The sequence below is a fragment of the Pseudophryne corroboree genome, unplaced genomic scaffold, assembly GCF_028390025.1.
Source record: "Pseudophryne corroboree isolate aPseCor3 unplaced genomic scaffold, aPseCor3.hap2 scaffold_869, whole genome shotgun sequence".
Classification (NCBI taxonomy): Eukaryota; Metazoa; Chordata; class Amphibia; order Anura; family Myobatrachidae; genus Pseudophryne; species Pseudophryne corroboree.
In genome coordinates, this window is record NW_026970448.1 from 1 (window position 1) to 19803 (window position 19803).

At 42.2% G+C, this 19803-nt stretch overlaps 3 non-coding genes and 3 pseudogenes across 3 annotated transcripts; all 6 read right to left on the reverse strand.

Annotated features, from left to right (window-relative positions):
* Positions 1–82: 82 nt before the first annotated feature.
* On the reverse strand, positions 83–236 carry LOC135043506 (U1 spliceosomal RNA; annotated as a pseudogene).
* Positions 237–388: 152 nt separating this feature from the next.
* Positions 389–552, reverse strand: LOC135043508 (U1 spliceosomal RNA). The gene has a single exon (XR_010236353.1). It is a non-coding gene; the product is annotated as a U1 spliceosomal RNA (small nuclear RNA).
* Positions 553–1250: 698 nt separating this feature from the next.
* Positions 1251–1386, reverse strand: LOC135043505 (U1 spliceosomal RNA; annotated as a pseudogene).
* A 152-nt stretch (positions 1387–1538) lies between these two features.
* Positions 1539–1702, reverse strand: LOC135043509 (U1 spliceosomal RNA). Its single transcript, XR_010236354.1, has one exon. It is a non-coding gene; the product is annotated as a U1 spliceosomal RNA (small nuclear RNA).
* A 692-nt stretch (positions 1703–2394) lies between these two features.
* LOC135043507 (U1 spliceosomal RNA) lies at positions 2395–2536 on the reverse strand (annotated as a pseudogene).
* A 152-nt stretch (positions 2537–2688) lies between these two features.
* LOC135043510 (U1 spliceosomal RNA) lies at positions 2689–2851 on the reverse strand. The gene has a single exon (XR_010236355.1). It is a non-coding gene; the product is annotated as a U1 spliceosomal RNA (small nuclear RNA).
* Between the last annotated feature and the right edge of the window lie 16952 nt (positions 2852–19803).

Below are 19803 nucleotides of genomic sequence, written 5' to 3' on the forward strand. Positions count from 1 at the left end.
AAGGGAGCGGCTCAAGAAAAGAGAAGTGGAAACAGACAGCAAACTAGGCTGGAGAAAGACCTGAGACAAAGAGATCTAAATTATATGAGAGCCGACCAGAGGAAACACAAATTATGCAGTCAAGTGTCCCACATTTGGGGAAATCGCAGGAGCAGCACACCCAGAGTGCAATGGGTGAGCCTTGCCCTGGGAGAAGCACCTTCCTGATCATAGTATCTCACCTGGCAGGTAAATAGGAGTTGGGCTAGAGCTGGGGAGGGTCGCTGCTCGTGCACCCCCCTGTCAAGTGAAGGAGATCCAACTGAGGCAGCACAAGGGAACTCTCGAAAGAAGAACAAGGCTAGAGGAAGATCTGAGACAAAGAAATCTGACTTTTACCAGAGCTGACCAGAGGAAAGCACAAACACAGTCCCCCACTACCACAAATAATGCAGTCGAGTTTCCCACATTTGGGGAAATCACAGGGGTCAGCATACCCAGAATGCAATGAATGAACCTCACCCTGGGAGAACAATCTTCATGACCATGGTATCTCCTATGCAAAATAAGTATGATTTGGGATAGGGCTGGGGAGGGCCGCTGCTCAGGCACATCTCTGTCAAGTAAAGGAGATTCAACTGAGGCAGCACAAGGGAACTCTCATCTGGGGACAACAACTGCAGGGAGAACACATATTTTCAGATGAACATGGGAGGGCAGAAGGCTGCCTAATACTGAAGCACCCCCAAACAACAAACCAAATGCAACAACTAGTGCAAGCATTCCTGGGGGAAGGCCTGCAGCAGATTGATTTGCATATGGTAATGCCATCCAAGCAGTGGGTCAAAGTTGGCTTCAACCCTCGTCTGCATATGAAAAGAGAAAAGGGGCGTGCAGGGCATGGCGGCCTTTTGCGGCGCTTGGATGACCCCTAGTTCGCATTAAACACCTCCACCCTCCTTCGGTGTGGGGCTCATGTTGGCTATGCCCCAGCCCCTGAAGCATTCAAGCTGATTTCTTGCAGCAGCTGGGCACTGTAACAGCTCCAGAGCTGCTCTGTAAGGCAAGTAAAAGGGTGTGGGCCCTGCAGCACTACCTGTAGTTTGCATTGTGCATTGGAAGGCACAAAGTAAGCAGACGGGAGAAGTCAGGATAGTGCGCAAGGGCATAGAAGGGAGCGGCTCAAGAAAAGAGAAGTGGAAACAGACAGCAAACTAGGCTGGAGAGAGACCTGAGACAAAGAGATCTGAATTATACGAGAGCCGACAAGGGGAAACACAAATTATGCAGTCAAGTGTCCCACATTTGGGGAAATTGCAGGAGCAGCACACCCAGAGTGCAATGGGTGAGCCTTGCCCTGGGAGAAGCACCTTCATGATCATAGTATCTCACCTGGCAGGTAAGTAGGAGTTGGGCTAGAGCTGGGGAGGGTCGCTGCTCGGGCACCCCCCTGTCAAGTGAAGGAGATCCAACTGAGGCAGCACAAGGGAACTCTCGAAAGAGGAACAAGGCTAGAGGAAGATCTGAGACAAAGAAATCTGACTTTTACCAGAGCTGACCAGAGGAAAGCACAAACACAGTCCCCCTCTACCACAAATAATGCAGTAGAGTTTCCCACATTTGGGGAAATCACAGGGGTCAGCATACCCAGAATGCAATGAATGAACCTCACCCTGGGAGAACAATCTTCATGACCATGGTATCTCCTATGCAAAATAAGTATGATTTGGGATAGGGCTGGGGAGGGCCGCTGCTCAGGCACATCTCTGTCAAGTAAAGGAGATTCAACTGAGGCAGCACAAGGGAACTCTCATCTGGGGACAACAACTGCAGGGAGAACACATATTTTCAGATGAACATGGGAGGGCAGAAGGCTGCCTAATACTGAAGCACCCCCAAACAACAAACCAAATGCAACTACTAGTACAAGCATTCCTGGGGGAAGGCCTGCAGCAGATGGATTTGCATATGGTGATGTCATCCAAGCAGTGGGTCAAAGTTGGCTTCAACCCTCATCTGCATATGAAAAGAGAAAAGGGGCGTGCAGGGCATGGCGGCCTTTTGCGGCGCTTGGATGACCCCTAGTTCGCATTAAACACCTCCACCCTCCTTCGGTGTGGGGCTCATGTTGGCTATGCCCCAGCCCCTGAAGCATTCAAGCTGATTTCTTGCAGCAGCTGGGCACTGTAACAGCTCCAGAGCTGCTCTGTAAGGCAAGTAAAAGGGTGTGGGCCCTGCAGCACTACCTGTAGTTTGCATTGTGCGTTGGAAGGCACAAAGTAAGCAGATGGGAGAAGTCAGGATAGTGCGCAAGGGCATAGAAGGGAGCGGCTCAAGAAAAGAGAAGTGGAAACAGACAGCAAACTAGGCTGAAGAGAGACCTGAGACAAAGAGATCTGAATTATATGAGAGCCGACCAGGGGAAACACAAATTATGCAGTCAAGTTTCCCACATTTGGGGAAATCAAAGGGGCAGCACACCCAGAGTGCAATGGGTGAGGCTTGCCCTGGGAGAAGCACCTACATGATCATAGTATCTCACCTGGCAGGTAAGTAGGAGTTGGGCTAGAGCTGGGGAGGGTCGCTGCTCGGGCACCCCCCTGTCAAGTGAAGGAGATCCAACTGAGGCAGCACAAGGGAACTCTCGAAAGAAGAACAAGGCTAGAGGAAGATCTGAGACAAAGAAATCTGACTTTTACCAGAGCTGACCAGAGGAAAGCACAACACAGTCCCCCACTACCACAAATAATGCAGTCGAGTTTCCCACATTTGGGGAAATCACAGGGGTCATCATACCCAGAATGCAATGAATGAACCTCACCCTGGGAGAACAATCTTCATGACCATGATATCTCCTATGCAAAATAAGTATGATTTGGGATAGGGCTGGGGAGGGCCGCTGCTCAGGCACATATCTGTCAAGTAAAGGCGATTCAACTGAGGCAGCACAAGGGAACTCTCATCTGGGGACAACAACTGCAGGGAGAACACATATTTTCAGATGAACATGGGAGGGCAGAAGGCTGCCTAATACTGAAGCACCCCCAAACAACAAACCAAATGCAACAACTAGTGCTAGCATTCCTGGGGGAAGGCCTGCAGCAGATGGATTTGCATATGGTGATGCCATCCAAGCAGTGGGTCAAAGTTGGCTTCAACCCTCGTCTGCATATGAAAAGAAAAAAGGGATGTGCAGGGCATGGCGGCCTTTTGCGGCCCTTGGATGACCCCTAATTCGCATTAAACACCTTCACCCTCCTTCGGTGTGGGGCTCATGTTGGCTATGCCCCAGCACCTGAAGCATTCCAGCTGATTTCTTGCAGCAGCTGGGCACTGTAACAGCTCCAGAGCTGCTCTGTAAGGCAACTAAAAGGGTGTGGGCCCTGCAGCACTACCTGTAGTTCGCATTGTGCGTTGGAAGGCACAAAGTAAGCAGACGGGAGAAGTCAGGATAGTGCGCAAGGGCATAGAAGGGAGCGGCTGAAGAAAAGAGAAGTGGAAACAGACAGCAAACTAGGCTGGAGAGAGACCTGAGACAAAGAGATCTGAATTATACGAGAGCCGACCAGAGGAAACACAAATTATGCAGTCAAGTGTCCCACATTTGGGGAAATCGCAGGAGCAGCACACCCAGAGTGCAATGGGTGAGCCTTGCCCTGGGAGAAGCGTGTACATTTTCGGTATCGCCTGCCTAGAGAAATGGAACCTAGATGGCATTTGGTACCGGGGACACAGTACCTCAATCAAGTCTCTAGTTGCCTCTGAATTAACGATGGATACCGGAACCACGTTTCTCACCACCCAGGCTGACAAGACCTGAGTTATCCGCTTTGCAGCAGGATGACTGCTGTGATATTTCATCTTCCTCGCAAAGGACTGCTGGACAGTCAATTGCCTACTGGAAGTAGTACAAGTGGTCTTCCGACTTCCCCTCTGGGATGACGATCGACTCCCAGCAGCAACAACAGCAGCGCCAGCAGCAGTAGGCGTTACACTCAAGGATGCATCGGAGGAATCCCAGGCAGGAGAGGACTTGTCAGACTTGCCAGTGACATGGCCTGCAGGACTATTGGCTCTCCTGTCTAAGGAGGAAATTGACACTGAGGGAGTTGGTGGTGTGGTTTGCAGGAGCTTGGTTACAAGAGGAAGGGATTTAGTGGTCAGTGGACTGCTTCCGCTGTCATCCAAAGTTTTTGAACTTGTCACTGACTTATGATTAATGCGCTGCAGGTGACGTATAAGGGAGGATGTTCTGAGGTGGTTAACGTCCTTACCCCTACTTATTACAGCTTGACAAAGGCAACACACGGCTTGACACCTGTTGTCCGCATTTGTGTACAGGATGCAAACCTTCATGTCCAAATTTATCCATCTCATCAGTCGTACCTCAGATTTGCGGTACAGGACTGTCATTGCCAATTTCAGACGTTGCTGTTTGGTCTCTCCACGGCCCAGAGAATTTTCACCAAGGTAATGGTGGAAATGATGGTTCTCCTGCGCAAGCAATGTGTCACAATTATCCCGTACTTGAGCGATCTCATAAAAGCGAGATCAAGAGAGCCGTTGCTGAACAGCGTATCACTTTCACTGAAAGTGTTACAGCAACACGGCTGGATTTTCAATATCCCAAAGTCGCAGTTGGTTCCTACGACTCGTCTGTCTTTCTTGGGCATGATTCTGGACACAGACCAGAAGAGGGTTTATCTCCCGATAGAAAAGGCCCAGGAACTCATGACTCTTGTCAGGAACCTATTGAAACCAAAACTTGTGTCAGTGCATCACTGCACTCGAGTCCTGGGAAAGATGGTGGCATCATACAAAGCCATTCCATTCGGCAGGTTCCATGCGAGGACTTTCCAATGGGACCTACTGGACAAGTGGTCTGGGTCACATTTACAGATGCATTGGTTGATCACCCTGTCCCCCAGGGTCAGGGTATCACTCCTGTGGTGGCTGCAGAGTGCTCACCTTCTCGAGTGACGCAGATTCGGCATTCAGGACTGGATCCTGGTGACCACAGATGCAAGCCTCCAAGGTTGGGGAGCAGTCACACAGGGAAGAAATTTCCAAGGTCTTTGGTCAAGTCAAGAGACTTGTCTTCACATCAACATCCTGAAACTAGGGGCCATATACAATGCCCTACGTCAAGCGGAGACCTTACTTTGCGACCAACCGGTTCTGATCCAGTCAGACAACGTCACCGCAGTGGCTCATGTAAACCGCCAAGGTGGCACAAGGAGCAGAGTGGCGATGGCACAAGCTACCTTTGCATTTTTCTCCCAAACGAAGGACACTAGAATGAAAATTTTAAAGCCTCCTGTTAGTGCTTCATCTACACGGTATAGCCCTGAATTTTCCAATGCGTAGCTCTTTGCAAAAGAGAGATATTGGCAAGGAAAAGCTGTCTTGTACCTTTGCATTTTTCTCCCAAACGAAGGACACTAGAAAGAAAATTTTAAAGCCTCCTGTTAGGCCATCATCTACACGGCATAGCCCTGAATTTTCCAATGCGTAGCTCTTTGCAAAAGAGAGATATTGGCAAGGAAAAGCTGTCTTGTACCTTTGCATTTTTCTCCCAAACGAAGGACACTAGAAAGAAAATTTTAAAGCCTCCTGAGTAGATAAAGTCAACCTTTCTGTCAAACTTGACAGTTGTTAACGCCCCCTTGCCCTAGGACCCGCCCCCTTTTAATATTAAATGATAGTGTTTTATATCGCTTAATATAAAATTAATATAAAATTTATAGTGTTCGATATTAAACCGTATTAAAAATTTTCGCGTAACACCAGTCGCAGAGTGTCGCGCAACACCAGTCACAGAATGTCACGCAACGCGGCGCAACGTCAAATCAGGCGGATGAAAGATGCATATTACACAGTGTTAAAACCAGGTAGTTTTAGCGGCATTGATAAATATTATGGGTCGGTTAAAAATAAATTTAAAAGATCCGACGTAAGAAAGTGGTTACAAGAACAAGACGCATACACGCTGCACAAGCCAGCAAGAAAAAACTATAAAAGGAACATGATTTGTGTATCGGGTATAAACCAACAGTGGCAATGCGATTTGGTATCGCTGATAGATTTGTCAAAATACAACGATGGCGTTAAATACATATTAACAATCATCGATATATTCAGTAAGAGGGTGTGGGGTGAAAGTCTGACCGCTAAGAATGCAGCAACGGTCGCTAATGCTTTTGAAAAAATATTCCAGCGCGGTGATGTGCCGATGAAGCTACAAACCGATAATGGTAAAGAGTTTCTAAACAGAAACCTAAAAAAGGTGTTAGAAAAATACGGTATAAATCATTTCACGACCAATAACGATGTGAAAGCGGCTGTTATAGAGCGCTTCAATAGGACTTTAAAAACACGCATGTGGCGCTATTTCACGGCAAAGAATACCTACAGATATATAGACGTTTTACAAGATTTCATACGCAGCTATAATAACACATACCATAGAACGATTAAGTGCGCTCCAAACGATGTGAATGACTCTAACGCATTGAGTGTCTTCAAAACGACCTACGGTGATTACTTTAGAAGTAAGAAAGCACCAGTTTGTTTAGGAATCGGTGACCACGTCCGTATTTCTAAATATAAGGACATATTTCAGAAAGGTTACGAACAGAGCTTTTCTGAGGAGATTTTTGTTGTACATAGTGTGAACACTAAAGGGATTAAACCGCTTTATAAGTTGACAGATCTGTATGGTGAAGTTATAACAGGTAGTTTTTACCCCGAAGAGCTTCAAAGCATACCAAAAAACTATAACAGAGTTTACAAAGTGGAAAAGATTTTAAAAAATAAGACGGTCAGAGGCCGTAAATACGCGTTAGTCAAGTGGCGCGGTTACCCCGCAAAATTTAACAGTTGGGTCGCAGCATCGGTGATAAAAGACATATAAAGATCATCAGTATCTAACAAGACGAGCGATGGATGACAAGTCGTTCTACATAACCTTACCCAGCAACGCATCGGCTGTTACCTTCCCGCAAAATAAGATTTCTAACTATACGACAAAGTTGGCTAAACCGATAGACTTAAATGGCGAATGGGAAGTGGCACTTACTGAGGTACAATACCCGCATACGTGGAATACATTGGATTTACAAGATTGTAGACTGCAATTATCATGGGATGGAACGGCGGAACAGCCGGTGGCGAGAGTCGCGAGTTTGTGCATTAAACCCGGTTTTTATGAAACAATCGAAGCGTTACTGAACGTAATCAACGCTGAAATTGTACAACTGAAACTGGACGTTGGATTAAGACTAACGTATGACCCATTTGCACGCGTTGTAACATGTGACAGTAAACTGTTGTATCAAATCCACGCCGGTTCTAAGCTGACATGGATACTGGGTTTACAACCTAAAACTAATATTTCTAAACCATGCGCCGACATCAAAGGCGGCCAATATACGATGTACGTGTACACAGACATTATCGAACACCAACGGGTCGGGGATAGTTATGTACCGCTACTTCGCACTGTTGAAATGAAGGGTTATAACAATGAGGTTGTCACAATACGATACGAGAAACCCGATTACGTACCATTGTGCAAAACACATTTTGACACGATAGCCATAGAGATAAAGAACGACCAAAACGAGAACATGGCATTTAAGTTTGGGAAAGCGATCGTGAAGCTACACTTCAGGCGCCGCAAAACTGAATTTTATTAACTAAGCAGAATGGTCGCTGTAAAAAATTATGGCGATCCGGGACTCTATGCGCAATATTATAAATCTCAAGCCGGTAATGGATTACCAGGTTTTCACGGCAGCGCATACATGTACGGCTGCGGTTTAGGCGGTATTTTTCGAAGTCTTTTCAGAAAAGCTGTTCCTCTTTTCCGGAGAGGTTTAGAGTTGGCTAAACCGCATATGAAGACAGCGGTTCGTAATATAGCGAAAGATGTTATCGGGCAAGCCACAACGGCCGTTGTGAATAAGATACACGAGGCGAACCAAGCAAAGCAAGACGGTTCAGGACTAATATATACAAGAAAAGGCGTGTCTAAAAGAAAACAGAAGCGTGTGATAACGCTTCCGCCTTGGGACATACCCTTTTTAAATAAAAAACAGAGACGACGCAACTCAAAGAAGAAGAGAAAGCCGAAGAGTGCCGTTGGTGATATTTTTTAAACATGTCTTTCATACACCACGAATCCGTTGAATGTGCAAAAACAGAGCTGGATCTTTTTGACGTGCCCCCGACACAAACTAGCATAGAGAAAAGTCTATACGTCGAAGTTCAACCTTTAGCGGCGTTATCCGACACAGCTCCGCTTGAATTTTATATAGCAGCCAGCGGTGAACACTACTACGATCTGAACAATACGCTGTTGTACGTGACATGTAAGATCGTACGAACCGATAACACGCCGATACCGCAAGGTGCGCGGGTCGCGCTTATTAATTACCCAATAGCGACTTTATTCAACCAAGTGGATGTAACTTTGGGCGACAGGCTCATATCACAATCCAACAATCTTTACGCATACCGCGCGTACATTGAGACTATATTAAATTACAGCTCGGACGCATTGTCAACAAAACACACAACAGGACTATTTTACAAAGATGTGGATGGTGAATTTAACAACACGGCGCTGGACGGCCCGAATACGGGATTCAAAAAACGAGCAGGCGCAACAGCGCAGAGTCGCACTGTTGAACTGCTAGGCCCGCTTCACTGCGACCTCTTCCATCAACATAAACTAATTTTAAACGCCGTTGATCTGAAGATTAAACTAACCAGAAACAAAGACGCATTCTGCTTAATGTCGTCTGAGGCGGATGCCTTTAAAATACAGATCACAGCTGCATCCCTGTTCGTGAAAAGAGTTCAGGTCTCACCGGCCGTGCGGATTGGGCACGCGCAGGCTCTGTTAAACGGTAACGCGAAATACGCGATTGACCGCGTTGGGATGAAAATCTACAGCGTACCAACAGGCAGTAGAGTATTTAATCTAGAAAATTTATTTTTAGGACAAGTACCGAAAACAGTTATAGCAGGTTTTGTGGATAACGAATCATTTTCAGGAATCCATAACCGGAACCCCCTGTGCTTTGAACATAAAAATGTAAGTTTTGCGTCCCTTTATCTGGATGGAACGCCGCACCCCGCCAAGCCATTTCAACCCGACTTTGAAAGCGGTAATGCTGTAAGAGAGTATATGTCACTCATACAAATCACAAATAAGCAGAAATCTGACAATGGTATACTGATTGACCGCGAAGAGTACCTCAGGGGCTACACGCTATTCGCTTTTGACCTTTCACCAGAACAGGAGTGTGGAGAACACCTTTCCCTGATAAGAACAGGCAATCTACGTGCCGAATTCCGCTTTGCAGAAGCGTTGGACCGGACAGTCAATGTGATAATATACGCTCTATTTGATAACATCATCGAGATTAATCAAAGGCGCGATGTGCTGTACGATTATCTATAAATGAAATAAACTAACACTACGCTGCTGAAAAAATGAACACATTACAGATAAACTGTATTCTGTACGCCGTGCAAAGCACAAGGCATGTTTTTAAAGGAACGTATCCGTGCGATATGTTACCGGTCAGTAAACTGTTGCAATATCCCTGCGCGTTTGTAATCAATACGCATAGCAGCGGGCAGCCGGGTGAGCACTGGTTGGCCGCTTATTTTAACGAACAACGTGAATGTTACTTTTTTGATTCTTACGGGTTAGCCCCTGACAGCCCCCTATTCCCAAAGGCAATAATACATTTTTTAAACTTGAATTCAAAAAGTGTTTATCACCAAAATATGCAGTTGCAAAATTTTAACAGTACCGTTTGCGGTCAATATTGCATATACTTTATATTTTACATGTGTAAAAAATACAAATATGTGGATGTACTGGCCCGTTTTAGTGATGACACAAAACGTAATGATTGTTTTGTTTCAAATTTTGTAAGACGACTACCAAGAAGCCATTGTCTGAATCATTATGCATATAGATATATACAGAATTGCGTAACTTGTAACCAGCGTTGTGCGTGAAACGTTTTATGTACAACGTGTCATTGACACGTTGTACATAAAACGTTTCACGCACAACGCTGTGTGTGAAGCGTGTTACGCACAACGTTGTATTGTTTGTGTAACTTGTAATCAACATTCTGTTTGATACGTTTTATGTACAACGCATCATACCTATGATGTTTTTCTAATAAACAACGTTGTTTATTAAACTTTATATCGTGTGCTTGAAATTTCTTCCGTTTACAGCAATAGAAACAAAGAACAAAACGTTGTTTTATAAAGCATAAGCATATTTTATTGATATATGTATATATATATATATATATAACACGGTAAAGATGAGTTTAAAACATTACATAAAATATTATTGACATAAGTTAAACATTGTGGCGCAAAATACCAACACAAAATACAGTGTATAAAAATAATATAAATTAGTTATATGTTATAGTTTCAGCCACTGTGAATCCTGAAATAGATTTACGGATCTTTTCCTAGGCAGTAAGTAACCATGCGGTGTTGTTAAACCTGGGGGACTTAAAACATTTATTCGCCCTTTGTTAAGGGTTTGTAACGACATGGGCGATGTCACAGCGCCATCAGAGTCATCCTGCATCTCAGCTTTTAATCGTTCTAAACACATTCTATTCCCCGCATTGGCTATGACGGTTGAGGGAATATTCAATTCAGACATAGCCCGCATAAATTCAGGCCAACCATTCGGTATATTACGGATCGACACACCGTTACTTTGCGTGATGCTTCTTATTAAATCTAACATGTTGGAACCAGGCACAGTGACGCCTTTGTACAGAAACTCCCCTTTACTGTTCCAGTCTGTGATGTGTTTAGAGCGTGTCATTTTACTCAATAGTATTTCACAGTTTTTCTTATACCGGTCATTAACACCGCTCAAAAGCTCATGATAAACAGCATCGGGGGCAATAGGCTGTGTCGTATTATTTGATTCATCAACAGATTTTGCAACGGGTGATAAAAGAGCTAAAGTTGACATTTCACTATCAGCCTGCTTACTCAACACCAGGTATCTCTGCAACAACATTGTATATCGCTTTGCTTTTTCATATTCTGATAAATCATTATTCTGTAGTATTTTCACGATCTCTACATCTAGACCGTGCGTTGCTGTTTTACGTATGTCGTCGCTGTTCGTTTTATTATGTAAACGTTCTATCTGATTCTGAGGCACCAGATACATTTTCTCAGCGTACTCCATCAGCGATTAGACAATAGTCCTGTAATTAGCGGTATAGCAAAACCAAGCAGCGAGCCGATAAAACCACCCGACTGTTTAACCAGAATCTTCTTTTTTCCAATGGCACATTTCTTATTACAAAGTGATTTTATAAGCGCACGCTTCTTTTTAAGGTAGTTCAGCTGCCGTTGAGACAGCGGTATTTTGCCTTTAAGCGTGTTGAGCGCTATCTCACAAATGGCCGTGACTAAATCGTTTGAAGCGTTGGATAAAATAGCATTTCTTTGGATTGGTGTTGCTTTAATTAACGTTTTTAAAAGCACCCAATTACGTCTTATCCGCCCCGACATGTTCACCGTTGTTAGAATGGCAACAAATGACTAAAGGTTGTACTGTTATAGCTTTATAGAACCACGCTTCTTAATGACAAAAGCGACAGGCTTGTCTGGTGGGAATAAGCCGCTTCGTAAACGATAATCGTCAAGAGCGTTGTTTCTTAAATCAACCAGCAAATACCCATAAGGGGCAGCCGTCGCGGATTCATAGGATTCGAGAAAAAAACGATGTTTCGATGGGTACATTTGTCTAGCCAGAATGCCCACCTGCATTTTATCCCTGGGGTTTTTGAACAGGACCATATATTTTGTGTTTAAATGTATAGTTCTGCTCTTTTTACCTTGACAAAATATGTTTTGGACAAGGTACAGGATACTGAGATTACGATGATGTACATACTTTGTGAAAGCCTTCTCAACCTCAGAATTATTACTTGCCGCGTCCATCAAATCATCAATCACTGTTAAATTAACCTTATCAGGGGGAAAAAGTTGATCATCGCTAAAAGACTCTGGTAACCCCTCTATAAAGCGCGTACAGGGGTAATCACGCAGAAGTTGGTCGTATATAGGTTGCCAACAGGTGTAAAACCAAACAACATTATCAGGTACATGAGTCATATGTGTTGCAGCGTGTTGCAACAGCGTTTTGACAAAATAACTTTACCCGAATTGGACGGCCCCGCTAAAATACATGAGAAAGGGCGTTGAAATCTGGTGTCCATCTTAATAGCCGAACGGCAGTGTTGTGAAGTTGTCCGTAAGAGACCGTTTAGTATAAACACACCTTTGCGTCTTCTGCAAAGTACGCGTCTCTATCTGCCAGCACTTTTTCACACGTACTATACCGGGTTGACGGATCACAACCTTTTTCTGGTCATCGCCTTCGGGGTTTAAAGGATAATCTAAGACCAGTTCTTTCAGGCTGTCAAAGTTAACGTGCTGCGCATTATCAACATTGAGCGTTATACCTTTAACTTTTAAACAGGTCTTTCCGTTGTTTAGTCGATAGCCGTATGACTTGGGACCGGCTGAGACAAATTCTGTTATATGGGTGCCTGTGGGCAGTTCGCTGGTCAACTCACCTAAATAATCACCCAATGGCGGGCTCCAGTCACCGGGTCTACTGACAAAAATTACAGAATCGGTGTCGTGATAAAGACATCTATCTTGTAATCTATACAGTAGTTTGTACAGTTCAACACGGGCATAAGCCGTTGTAAAGATGGCTATAGTTACATTTGAAATTGCACCCCTGGTGTAATGGTCTTTGGCATACTTCCAATTTACCATAACTGTATCATCGTCAATAAAATCCAAAGCGGACACGTCATAGTACGGTAAGAACGCGTATTCAAAAAGTTTGTCGGGGTCGGTCACTAGACACGTATTGGGCATGTTGCTACGTTGACCAAATTTACCCCATAAGGAATTTAAAAACAATTTTGAAATTTGTCTTTTAGCGGGGTTGATTTCTATGTGTTCGGGTCGTAAAGACAAGCCTTCATTCTTTTGATAGGCGTCTATATACTCTTGGCGTTTCTCGGCGTCTGTACACCATTCGGGATAACCAGAGGCCTCTTGTTTATCCCTGAGGTGCGTTTTAATGTAGCCTGAAAACAATTTGTCAGATCTCTCATCAAAATGCCACACCTCATAGATTTTACATACCTTGTACCCCATTTCTACAGCCAAGTTTAGTTCCACGGTACACCATGTACCGATGAGCGCACGTTTTTCTGAATCATGAACGCACGGCTCAGTCTGTCCAGACTCAGCGCATGTGCGACATAATGGAAACATTAACTTGCCGCCCATTTTAACTGGCAGAACCGGAAAGAATAGGCCACGAGGTGGATAAACTTTAACCCTGGCAAAACCGAAATACTTTGTGACATCACCAAAGTCCTTATAAATAATGCGTGGGTGCTGTATAGGATACGTTTTGGTTTTATTAACATACGGATAGAGACTGGTGAAATCAAAATAGTGTATTTTTTCATCACAGCCTGTTTTGTGATACAGCTTTATGGCGTTTGTGCGCCCGCCATAAAGAGCATCACGTGGCTCCAAGGGTTCGGGTAAATCTTTACCCTTCAGAAAAGCCTGTAGATCCGCATCAGAATCTAGCATAGACTTCCATTCACAACCCCAGATTTCACGTATCTGAAATCCACAACGTTTAAGGTAGTGCAACTTTACCTGCGTCTTGTGGTGTAATTGACCGTAGGTCGTTTTAGTCAGTTTGTTTTTATCATCGGCGTTGTAACAAGCACCACAGCCGTGGTAAAAACAACCTTGGAATTCAAATGCCGTGGGTGTTCCGTTAATCACGGCATAACCATCCAGGCTGTATTTACCAACTTTCTTCTCACCCCCTTGTAAAGCGTGTCTTATACTCACCCCTTCTTTGTGTTCTATGTACATTAACCACTGTATGGCGGGCGTTGAGTAACGCTTCTGCGTCTTGTGATAGTTATCACCCGGTACAAGCGCCAGTGTCTTTTCCTGTAAAAATTTACACCGGTACATGGCCATGCATACGCTCGCCAACGTAACTAATTGAAAAGCCTCGATGTGACGTTTAACCACAACCTTTTTTTTTTTCTTTGTTATTAGAAACTCCTGTTCTGTCATGGCTATAACAGCAGATCTGAAAGCATCACAAGCTTTTTGTAATATTTTCACATCGTCTTTACAATATCGTACGAGCTCTTTTTGAAAGTTAAACGGTTTGTGTACACACTGTTTATACCAAGCTGTAAACTCAGATAATTCATCAGGCATCATGTATTGTGGACCAAAATACTCTATTGACGGCATAGTTCCTATGTAATTTTGGTTATCAGCTGTGTTAAAAAAATGTGGGAAATAACCTTTGGTACCGTCAAACCCCATCGCCTTTGGTAACTTGCTAAGCCGCATGGGTAAAAAATTTAAAGAGTCGATAAATCTTATCTTCAAATCTTTTACCGTGATGCACATTATGTTGCCGCCTCTAGATAATAATTCAATCTTTAATTTCTCCTTAATCAGCTGGCGCAGCACAAAATATGCATCATAGCGCCCTGCATTATGGGCTATGAATGTGTAATGCTCAAATTTTGGTTTCATGAATGTCTTTACAAAGTCTTCGATACATGCAACACCCTTAAACTCCCAGTCTTTCTCCCCCATTAATGTTAAAGCGTAACAGTAGTTTGGTATGTGCACACCTGTCTCCTGCATACACTCAAAATCATAAAAGATGTATTTCTTTGTGGGCTCTTCCGGCTTGATGGTTTGTATATAGCACAAATGGTTCGAAAAACCATCAACGAACACCTTACAAATGGGACACTTTAGGCCTCGGCAGTTATGATCTGTTCGCCTGTAGAGACAACACTTGTCACAATATACATGTTCAAGACAGGATATTTTGTGATCAAGAGCTAAAGCTTTGTGTCGCTCTAAACACTCGTTTGATCGACAAAATACCCTACACAACGAACACCTTAAAGCCGTCACACCATCGTCAATACAATCCGGCCTGTGACAAGCCTTACAAAAGAAAAGACAATCGTGATTATTTTTATGATGGTAAGCGCTATGACAACGGATGCAATAATATCGGGCTCCAAGAAACGCTTTGATATCGAGTATCCCATAAAAGTGACAATCGTGATATAGCACAAACAGTGTGTCTTTGTAACGACTGTCCGTACTGTAGTATTTCCAATCATTTTGACTATAATAGAGGAGATTGATTGAGACATTTAAATAATTTTCAAAAATTGCAACATCGCTAAAGCTGACCGCTTTATCAAGCGGCAGATTCAAAGCTTTATGTAGTTGGATCGCTCTCTCCTGTATTACATGGTCATCGGCATTGTTACCTTTATCCAGAAGTTTACAGACGCTAGCGGCCAAACACAGGTTATTACCTATGCTTCTGTAGTCATAGAGGTATCTCTTTCTCTTATTTATTATTAAACTTTGGGGCAGGCGTTGTAAACTACGCCCAGTCAAGCCAGACCCTGATCTGTTCCTAAAAATACTGATCACAAATCTTAAGCCTGTGGATAATAAGAATTCAGCGTTACTTTGAAGCGTGTTTGTAATCTGATTCAAAAAACTGGCAGCGTCTAATGTTTCTTGCGGCTTACGATGCGAATAGATGGCATTGTGTAACCCACCCCCCTCCAATCTAAGCTGAACGCGGTCGGCCGGATCCACACCCGCAAGGACACCATCGAGCATGGCCTGTATAGCCGTATGAATGGCTCGAACCCCCTCTACAAATGATGTAACCCTGTCCAAATTAACAAACCGATAGTGACTGTGGTACTCAACGGCTCTGAAATGCGGTCGTTGTCGTTCATAACTGTTAATTGCCTCTAAGTATACATGTTGCCGACCTTCGTCATTACCGGGTGACTCAACACCGTCTGCATCATCATATATGGGGCTTGCATTGCGCTCAATATTGTCAGCCTGTGATTCGTCATTCGGTAATGCTTGGGGTGGCGATTGATCTATATCTACATACATTGCACTCTGCGTACCGCCTACCACATGTTCCCTGTGCCGCTTGCGCTTTCTCAATCTGGTTAATGTTGTTACAGCCTGTTTCACCTTTGCGCGTCGGAATAACTGTGAGATCTTGTATGTTAAACAAGGTTTAATTCGTGGTTTTTTTTTTTTTTTACAGGCATTTAAATTTAAAACACGTTTCAAACCATTGCCTAGCATGCCTAGTCACGGATCAGTTTCATTTATTTCTGCAAAATGATGTATGTTGGCTTTAATAAATTCAGTTGTCTTAACCGACCGATCTATGTATTTTGACATGACATTCATATACGTCTCAACAACTTCTTTAACAATGTCTTGTTTACATTTACTACCGTGGCACACACCTTTAATGTGTTTTAACAAGTATCCGGCTTTTACGCCCATGTTCTCAACATCTTCCCGTATCTTACCCAACAACGCGTAAAATTGTATTTCAGCGTCTTGGCCTAATTGTTCTGAATTTTGACATTCATCAACTATGTCGGGCGCTAGCCCTCGCGCCGGTACACAAGCATCAGCCGATGCGTGTACCAGGGCTGTCGTTGTAAAAATATTGGGAATTGATGTTACACAATCAACCGTTGTAGTATCACCAGGTATTCCTGCAACGGCTGATAATACTTCATCAGAACTATTCTGCGGATCTTGTGTCGTTGACTCTACACAGTTTGTAATAAGCTCTTGCCCATTTATGTCATCAATATCTGATATCACAGGATTGCCAGCTATGTGTCTTGTTTCTGTTTCAGAGCAATCCTGTGTATCGGTAATAGTAATGACATTGGCTTGCGACATTTGCTTAACATTACTTCTTGAGTCAATATTTGATAACAAACCAATGCCTGCTATGTGCCTTGTTTCTGTTTCAGAACAAACCTGTGTATCTGGAATTGTGATTACAGCGGATTGCGACAATTGCTTAACATTACTTCTTGAGAGACGCGATGCCCTCTTAACCTTTACAGTCTTTGTATTACCAGCGACATCCCGGTCTGCAGTGTTAAACGCTGTGTGTTTTGATGTTACAGCAACATCATTACTTACGCATGATACAGTTTGTAACGCGATCCTTCTCCGTTGCGGCTTATCATTTTCGGAATATGACAATTTTCTTTTCAGATCTGTAAATGTTGAATTATGACTTCTCTCATTCGTTCTTGGTCGAGCTGGCTTTCGTTTGTTCGGGACGATACAGCCGTTATGCACAGCCATAACTGATGACCTAGCAACGCCCTTATGTACAATTGCAGGCGTTACGAATTGGTGGTTCTCCGCTTCAGCGGCTGTTGTGCGTTTTGATATTTTCCCGCTTGTACTAGGTCTGTGTATCTGTGCGCATGTATCACTGACTGTTGGTATCAAAGGAGCATAGCGTCTTGCTACAGCGTCATCTGTAATACATATATTATAAAATAAATATAAACGACTCTGCATGTAAATCAGTATTTAAATCACCGCATAACAATATACCATATAACAGTGTTTGATTACACACCTGCTGCTGCGAATTGATGGCTCTCCGTTTCAGCGGCGGTTGTGCGTTTTGATATTTTCCCGCTTGTACTAAGACGGTGTATTTGTGCTACTGTACTGCATGTTGGTATCGTCGGCGCATAGCGCATTGCTACAGCATCATCTGTAATACATATATTATAAAATAAATATAAACGCATCTGCCTGTAAATCAGTATTTAAATAACCGCATAACAATATACCATATAACAGTGTTTGATTACACACCTGCTTTATATTCGAATGTTTTAGCACGACCACCTGTCGCGTGTGGGAAAAACGGTTGCTCATCAACAACATTGCTGTTCTGTATAGAGGTGTTGTGACAATAATCAGGTTTGTTCAATATATCCCGTAGAATACCATCAGCCGTCGCATCATCCATTTTTGTGGCATCTTTAGCCGGTGAAAAAATGAAAAAAAAAATAAATAAATATTACATACGGTATAAAATTAGAATAACATGAAAAAGCGATTCATTACTGAGAATATAAAGTGTGTACAGTTGACAACAAATCAGCACAACTGTACAAGGTTTATTTTTATTTCTTTAGCCGTGGAAAAATAAATAAATAAATTAAAAAAAAAATAAAAAAATAAAATAAAAAATAAAATAAAATAAAAAATAAATAAAGATATCATGTTACTCACAATCTGGCGCCAATTCCAAAATATTATTAAAATCCGGTATAGCACTGAAGTCTAAGCCAAAGGGACTATCAACAGACAAATCGAGATTCTCTGTATTTGTGATTACTGTCAAATCGGGGGAAATAAAAATGAGAAAATAATAATTATTTAATAATTACTATTTAATAATTACTTATCAATGTATCCAGACTGTTGTACGTTCATACTATTTAAACTTTTAAAAATGAACAAATTGTAGACCTTGACTATAATTTCATACTATTTAAACTTGAAATATAAATAAAAACGCGTCAATGTCCTTTATAGACATAGCTTACTTTGAGAGGTTTGATAACTTGGCAAAGCATCATCATCATCAGAAGAAGAAGATCTGTTTCTAACCATGAAAGTGTTTTTGTTGTTAATGTTCTGCATTGTCTGTCTCTGAACCAATAATGAAAATGAGAGACGGTTAATATCTATCAAACGAATTAGTTGAAATATTGTGTTGGCGCATTCCCAAAATGAACCACTAGATGTCGCTATTACCACATATTTAAATAACATTCAGACAGCCACATTATTAAAACTATATGTTCTATGTGTTACAATGCATCGCTAAACAACAACATCAATGTGGGTATACCCACATTTGCATTTCACATATGAGTGCATACTGCGCTTTGCACAATAGGTTTGAAATATTAACATATTATACATGTATGCCTAAAAACAAAGGATGCAATGGCAGGACAGAATCGTGTAACAGTGTGTATATCGTGGCATAGAAACAACATATTTAAACACCCTTCAGAGCCATATTTGTAAAATAAAATAAATAAATAAATAAATAAAATAAAAAATGCAATATGTATAAATATAATAATAATAATAATAATAATAATTATGATAATAATAATAATAATAATAATAATAATAATTTTTTGCTGTTGATGTTCTGCATTGTCTGTCTCTGAACCAATAATGAAAATGAGAGACGGTTAATAGCTATCAAACGAATTAGTTGAAATAATGTGTTGGCGCATTCCCAAAATGAACCACTAGATGTCGCTATTACCACATATTTAAATAACATTCAGACAGCCACATTATTAAAACTATATGTTCTATGTGTTACAATGCATCGCTAAACAACAACATCAATGTGGGTATACCCACATTTGCATTTCACATATGAGTGCATACTGCGCTTTGCACAATAGGTTTGAAATATTAACATATTATACATGTATGCCTAAAAACAAAGGATGCAATGGCAGGACAGAATCGTGTAACAGTGTGTATATCGTGGCATAGAAACAACATATTTAAACACCCTTCAGAGCCATATTTGTAAAATAAAATAAATAAATAAATAAATAAAATAAAAAATGCAATATGTATAAATATAATAATAATAATAATAATAATAATAATTATGATAATAATAATAATAATAATAATAATAATAATTTTTTGCTGTTGATGTTCTGCATTGTCTGTCTCTGAACCAATAATGAAAATGAGAGACGGTTAATAGCTATCAAACGAATTAGT